This window comes from Myotis brandtii, unplaced genomic scaffold, assembly GCF_000412655.1.
Source record: "Myotis brandtii unplaced genomic scaffold, ASM41265v1 scaffold115, whole genome shotgun sequence".
Classification (NCBI taxonomy): Eukaryota; Metazoa; Chordata; class Mammalia; order Chiroptera; family Vespertilionidae; genus Myotis; species Myotis brandtii.
Genome location: NW_005353967.1, coordinates 11,374,223 through 11,381,279, shown reverse-complemented (window position 1 = coordinate 11,381,279; position 7,057 = coordinate 11,374,223). Strand labels below are relative to the sequence as shown.

Here is a 7,057-nt window from a genome sequence, read left to right as displayed (position 1 = left end):
AAAGAGGAGGAACAACTGTAATAATCTGAACAATAAATATTTAATTAAAGAAAAAAAATATATAAAAACACTTAAAAATAAAAAAAAAAAGCAAAGAGCTCTTAGCAACTCTATCCACCCCACCACCCCCGAAAAATAGGAAAATTAAAAAGAACTGAAGACCAAATAAGTGAGCTAAAATATCAAGCCTCAAGATACTCCCTGACACCAGAGGGGGGGCGGGGGGGTAGGGGTAGGGAGAGAAGTAATGAAAGCTCCATAAATCCCAATATTCACCTATTTCTCAAAGTGTTATCTAAGGGCCCTGGAAGTTTGAGACACTTTCAAGTAGTCTTCAAGGTCAAAACATTTTCATAATAATACTAGATTATTTGCCCCTTCCTGACAGCAATGGTGCAGAAGAAATTGTGGGGGGAAAAATTCTAGTACCTTAGCGCACACAATAAGCTGTGGTACCAAGCCATACTAATACCACACTACATACTCCCAGGTATCTTTTTATTTATTTTTTTAATGTATTTTATTGATTTTTTACAGAGATGAAGGGAGAGGGATAGAGACTTAGAAACATCGATGAGAGAGAAATATCGATCAGCTGCCTCCTGCACACTCCCTACTGGGGATGTGCCCGCAACCAAGGTACATGCCCTTGATCGAAATCAAACCTGGGATCCTTGAGTCCGCAGGCCGACGCTCTAGCCACTGAGCCAAACCGGTTAGGGCCCAGATATCTTTTTAAATGCCACTTTCATTTAAGAATATCTCTAACGGTCTGGCCACTGTGGCTCAATGGTTGAGCATGACCCATGAACAAAGAGGTTACCAGTTCTATTCCCAGCCAGGGCACATGCCTGGGTTGTGGGCTCAATATCTCTCTATCCCTCTCCCTTCCTCTCTCTCTAAAATTTAAAAAAAAAAAAAAATTTCAAAAAAAAACATTAAAAAAAAGAATTATCTCTAATGAAGCAGTGAAAAATAACTGTATTCCATCTCAACATTTCAATACATGTCTTTCTTTAAAGCTCTTGTATAATTATTTTGAGTTATGAGCGTAATTAACCTTTTTTTCATGGAACACCATTTGACCAACGAACAAATAGAAAACTACCCTACCGTTTTTTGACAGACATCTTCTCAAAAATAAAGTTAGCTTGCAACTTCAAAGGAAAGACACTAACATGTTTGTTACCAATGATTAATACTTCAACTTCCAAGTGAAAATTTAGAATGGTAAAAACTTTGAGCTTGAGAGCTTCACAAAATTAAAGACTTTCTGATGAGATTAGTGGTGATATTAACATTTTTTTGTTTGTTAATGCATAATGAAATGTGTCAACATTTGGAGGGAAATGTGTAATTCAATGAACCAGTACTTTCCTTTCTTTTTTAAAAAAATTTTTAAAAAATATATATTTTATTGATTTTTTACCGAGAAGAAGGGAGAGGGAGAGAATTAGAAACATCGATGAGAGAGAAACATCGATCAGCTGCCTCCTGCACACCCCCTACTGGGGATGTGCCCTCAACCAAGGTACATGCCCTTGACTGGAATCGAACCTGGGACCCCCCAGTCCACAGGCCGACGCTCTATCCACTGAGCCAAACAGGTCAGGGCTGAACCAGTACTTTTCAAATACCAATATATGGTGTTAAACCATGAGCAGGTGAAAGATTCAAAATGCAAGAAAAACAATAAATTTTTAGGTAACAAGAAATGAAGAATTCATTGATATGGTTTCACATTTGACATTGCAGCTACCCTCTAAAATACTATTTGTCAAATTTTGGTATGGTGCCCTGACCAGTTTGGCTCAGTGGCTAGAGCGTCGGCCTGTGGATTGAAGAGCCCCAGGTTCGATTCGGGTCAAGAGCATGTACCTTGGTTGTGGGCACATCCCCAGTAGGGGGTGTGCAAAAGGCAGCTGATCAATGTTTCTCTCTCATTGAGGTTTCTAACTCTCTATTCCTCTCCCTTCCTCTCTGTAAAAAATCAATAAAATATATTTTTTAAAAAATTTTTGGTATGGTATCAAAGAATACCCTCAATCACCTAAAAAGGCTATGAAAATACTCCTCCCCTTTTCAAACAATATCTGTATAATGTTGGATTTTCTTCATATATTTCAACCAAAACATACTGCAAGATTGAATGTACAAGTGGATATGACAAGTCGAGCTGTTTTCTATTCAACCATACATAAAGGACTTGCAGAAATATATAACAATCCCACACTTTTGGCTTAAGATTTGTTTTGAAGAATAGTTATTTTTTAAGACAGTGTTATGCATAGTTTATTGTTATTTTAAATTAATATTTTAAAATTTCTAATATGGGAAATATAACCCACATAAACCAAAGCTTTAGGTTCTCAGTAATTTGCTAGAATATAAGGAGATCCCAAGACCTTAGGGCTATTTACTTCTAATTATACTATGCTATAATAGTGTCTCCTTCTAAGGACAAATGAAATATATAAGGCACTCTGTCCCAAAGCAAGTTGTCCAAGACAACCCTGTCTTCGAAGTTTTCAGTCTTTTTTCCTTTTTTCTATTCCCTTGCTGTCACACCATAGGCCAGCGGTTCTCAACCTGTGGGTCGCGACCCCTTTGGGGGTCGAACGACCCTTTCACAGGGGTCGCTTAAGACCATCAGAAAACACATATATAATTACATATTGTTTTTGTGATTAATCACTATGCTTTAATGATGTTCAATTTGTAACAATGAAAATACATCCTGCATATCAGATATTTACATTACGATTCATAACAGTAGCAAAATTACAGTTATGAAGTAGCAACGAAAATAATTTTATGGTTGGGGGTCACCACAACATGAGGAACTGTATTAAAGGGTCGCGGCATTAGGAAGGTTGAGAACCACTGCCATAGGCCATAACTTTATGATGCTGTCAAACTGCCTCCTCACCCCTTCTGGTACACCAAAAAGGCAGGAAACAGCTTACTATATACAAAATTAAATGGGCTCCGCATAAGGATGGCCTTATGAATGAAGTCCTCAGACTTTATTTTGCCTGTTTTGATTTCTTAGATGTCTTTTTATTTTCAAGTTTTTCTACTACATTCTATACCTAAAGTCATAGATAAATAACCTCCATGTAAGTAGGTTCTTTTATTAACTTAATTTTTTGATATTCTTTTTTATTGTCTTACATACTATCACTTATTTATAAAGCCTGGCAAGGCCTTCTTCATCCAATGACACCTGGAACAAAATTTGAAGTGACAAGAATAAAGTGAATGACAGAATTTCACTGTGCTTATTTCATAAAAACAGACAAAGAAAGGCAATTTTAAAATTTTAGGAACACTACAGAGAAGACATCTAACTTTAAGAGGCAAGATAGGGAGAAAAAGAACAAAATGTAGAAGGTAGGTACATAGATAAAAAGTTTGTGTGTTTTAAGAGGCCAAACAAATAAAATATGGATAGGTGGTTGTAGAGAGTCTTAATACAATAGTACATAACAACCTGATCTTAGCAAAGGTAATTTAAGGGATATTAAAGAAAAAAAAGAATTGAGGCAACAAAGTATAAATAAAAACAACATATTAATAAATACCAGATTAAAATATTGGTATGTAAACTGAGTTGGAATGCAAAAGGGATATTCAGAATTACACAGGGCTGACAAAATAAACTTTATCTACTCATGTTTTAAACAGGTTTTTTAGGTGATAAACATGGACTAATAAAGTTTAGGAGAGAGGAAGGACAAAATATAATTAAGAAACATCAGCTGAATATAGAGAAAATAGGGGAAGTAAATGAAGCTAAAATAGGAGAAGTAAATGAAGCTAACTAAAAATAGGAAGCTAAAGGAATTAGTAAAGAAAGTGGAATAACAGCTAGATTTTTTTTTTTTTACAATTAGGAAATATAAGATAGAGGAGAAAGCTAAAAGGTAAACCAAAACATGAATGTAATTATTCAATAATTAGTGATGATAGGCACCAAGAAAAAAGCAAAAAGAATGTGGAATAAATCAAAGATAGGTAAAAAACAGAAGTGCTGGGCTTATTTCCTTAGAAAATTCAAAAGCAAATATAACATAGCAACAATTCATGTACACATTTTCTATTCAAGATCAAATAGTATGCACTCAAAAACGGAATAACCTATTGTGAACAATATGTTGTCAGAAAAGGACATCTTTAGGACTTTCATCCAGTGTTCCCAGAAAAAAACAAAGCATGTAACAGAAATGGATGGGAAAGAGTGAAAAGCAATAAAATGTGTTAAAAAAAATTCTAGATAAGTAACAGTTACATAAAGAAGTGCTTTGCCATCCAAAACCAGTAAAATTCTGCATTATCCCAAATACTCTGTAAATATTGCCATTATTTATTTCTAAACCAAAAATAGCTTGAACTCTAAATCAGGTTATCTATAAGCAATTATTTAAAATAAGTGCCATATATGCATCTAACTTTCTGAAAAGTTAAAGTGTGTTTATTAAAGTATGATATTGTTTACTACCAAGAGCTCAGCACCAATATCTCTAAAGTAGCTGAATTTTGAAGACTTACTAATGATAAATGTAAAATATCTATAGTTATTACAATAAAATGCTGGTTTCCATTTTTTAACCTCTGTAAGCTAGAAAAATACATGAAAAGTTTGCAACCGCTTGTTCTCAAACAGTAGACTGACTTCATAATGTAATACTTGAATTAATTACTTGAAGGATTAAGTTTATCACTACTAAAAACTAGCACCTTCAAATAAACAGTTCCATTAAATGTACATTTTATGCAATATAAGCAAATACTGGAAATACTCTAGATCTGACAATTTAACCTGAGAAAACCCACACAAATACTAAGAATATCCGAAATTTAAAGTCATTTAGAGATATTTTAACTGATTATCACCTTTTTAAAATTTCTTTACAAACCATTGTCGCATTTAAACAAGGCTTTGAAAATATTTACACTGTGACAATAACATAAGGCCTAATATTCATTAAGTTAATTCAGTGTTAAACTAACAAAAGTGTAAGTAATCCACAAAGTAAATTTTTCCTTTCAGGGGGAGGGGCAGGGAGGCATTGATGGCAACTACAAAGATGAATATCTCGCTTCTAAAAATGTGTCTCTGCAAACATACTGCTCCCTCAAGAAAAAAATTCAAGAACAAGATCTAAAAACAGGGATTTAAGTAGTTAAGTTTGAGTGCTGCAATACTTTTTATATGTAAAATTTACTAATGCAGAGAATTAAAGTGATAATTCTCTATACAAGACTTGCTCCATTAAGGCTTTGTTGCTCTGAGGCCAAGTATAAGCCATATAAGGAAACTGAGGTTCAATGCCATTTATTTTGTTCCGCTCTTTCAGGTGCCCAAGAATAACCTTTCGCTGCCTAATGATATGTTCCAAAATCATAAAGTAGATCAGTTATGCACTTAAATTCCTTGATAAGGCTACTTTGACTGAACTGGAATTTCTGGGTGGTTCCCAAATCTTACCAACTAAAAAAAAAAAAAGATTTCCAGAGACTAAGCTCTGAGGGGAAAAAATCAAAATATATACTAACAAACAGTTAAAAGAATTCCATTTTGAAACGTATTTACTAAATAACAAAGAACAAGTTGTGAAATAATTTGATCCTGCTCTTTAAGACCTACTTTTTCTTTTCTTTGAACTTAAGCCAACAATTTTTCTTGGGGAGGCATGGACAAACCCAACAATTTATACTTAAGATATACCTACCCACAGAATCTCACATTTATTTAATAACTAGTCAAAAGCACAGTATTAACTTAGGGGGGGGGGAGACACACACTTTAAAGACACCACTGGAGAAACACTGTGTTTGCTGCGACCAGAACCAGCTGGACCTCCAAGGGCCGCCGACTGGCTCAGAAGTGTTTGCAGCCCTGACCGGTGGAATGTCGCCCTCGCTCCACCAGTTCCTGCCCCCCGAGTGGGGCACCTCTTACCAGCCCCTGAGGTGGAGCGGGCCACAACGTCAGGACCAACACAAACATGTAAACACTCTACTATTCAAAAAACACTCTGCTATTTACCAGTCAGTGCGATTCCCATGAAAATCATTTCAAGCGCTCTACTTCCCTTCCTGTGTGTTGTTCTCAATTGCAGAGAAGTCCCAACAAATCCAACCACTCACAGGGGTTCGTTTTCTATCCTAACTCTCTTTATCCATAACACGACCCCTTCCTTTTCCTTCCCACTAAGTCAGTTACATAGAAACATCGAGCAGACGCTGCTTTCAATTAATTAACCCAACGATTATTACAAGGTTCTAAATGCCTGAAAGGAACCAGATACTGAAGAAATATTATTACCTATCTAGAAAAACAACTACCTATCTAGAAAAACAACTAAGAATCGTTCTTTTTTGTTTTTGTTTATATGGCTTTTCTCACATAGTTCTAAAGATTGGAACTAAAAAAAAAAATATCTATATAGGATTAAACGCAAAGGCCAGATACTCGGTCACAGTATAAACAAATGCGGCAGCCATCTCAACAGCAGCAAATCACTCGCTGCAGCCACCTAACTAACTTTCTCCCACAGCAAAAGTTGCCAGGCTCAGCAACTTCATAAATAAAAACTATATATATATATATATATACACCGTATATACTCCGGAAAAGCAAGACTTCGGGACCCAGTGCTGAACAAAGGCGGTCTTTCTTCCGATCGCTTGAAAGTTTTCGTCCCACCGCATTCTTCCGACCTCTGCTGAAATAACTCGAGTCCAGATGGTGCTGGGGAGGGGGGTGGGGTGGGATGGGGGGCCGATTCTGCTCTTTAGCACCTGAAACACTACCCAGCTCGACAGCAGCAAAGGAGAACTGAGGACAACTTGGGGAAAGGGGAGCAGCATTCTTCTCTTCCCCGCCCAGGAGCTGCGGGACCTGGAGACACCCTTCGTGCCCATTACCTTTCGGTCGGACGGTGTCTCAGGGCAGCTTTCTCAGGGCTCCGCCAGACATGGTTTCCTCCCCTTCATTAGTCACTGGGGCTCCGGCCGAACTCCTCCCGGTGAGAGCGGATGCGGGGCGGCC

The 7,057-nt window shown here is 36.6% G+C and overlaps 1 protein-coding gene across 2 annotated transcripts in view; it reads right to left on the bottom strand.

The window, feature by feature from the left end:
• The window catches only part of ERBB2IP (erbb2 interacting protein), a 117,427-nt gene extending 110,376 nt beyond the window's left edge, over window positions 1–7,051 (bottom strand). For both annotated transcript variants that reach the window (XM_005857950.2, XM_014549136.1), the window contains exon 1: window positions 6,934–7,051. The gene's annotated coding sequence lies outside the window, so the exon portion shown is untranslated. The remainder of the gene's footprint in view (window positions 1–6,933) is intronic.
• Window positions 7,052–7,057: the final 6 nt, after the last annotated feature.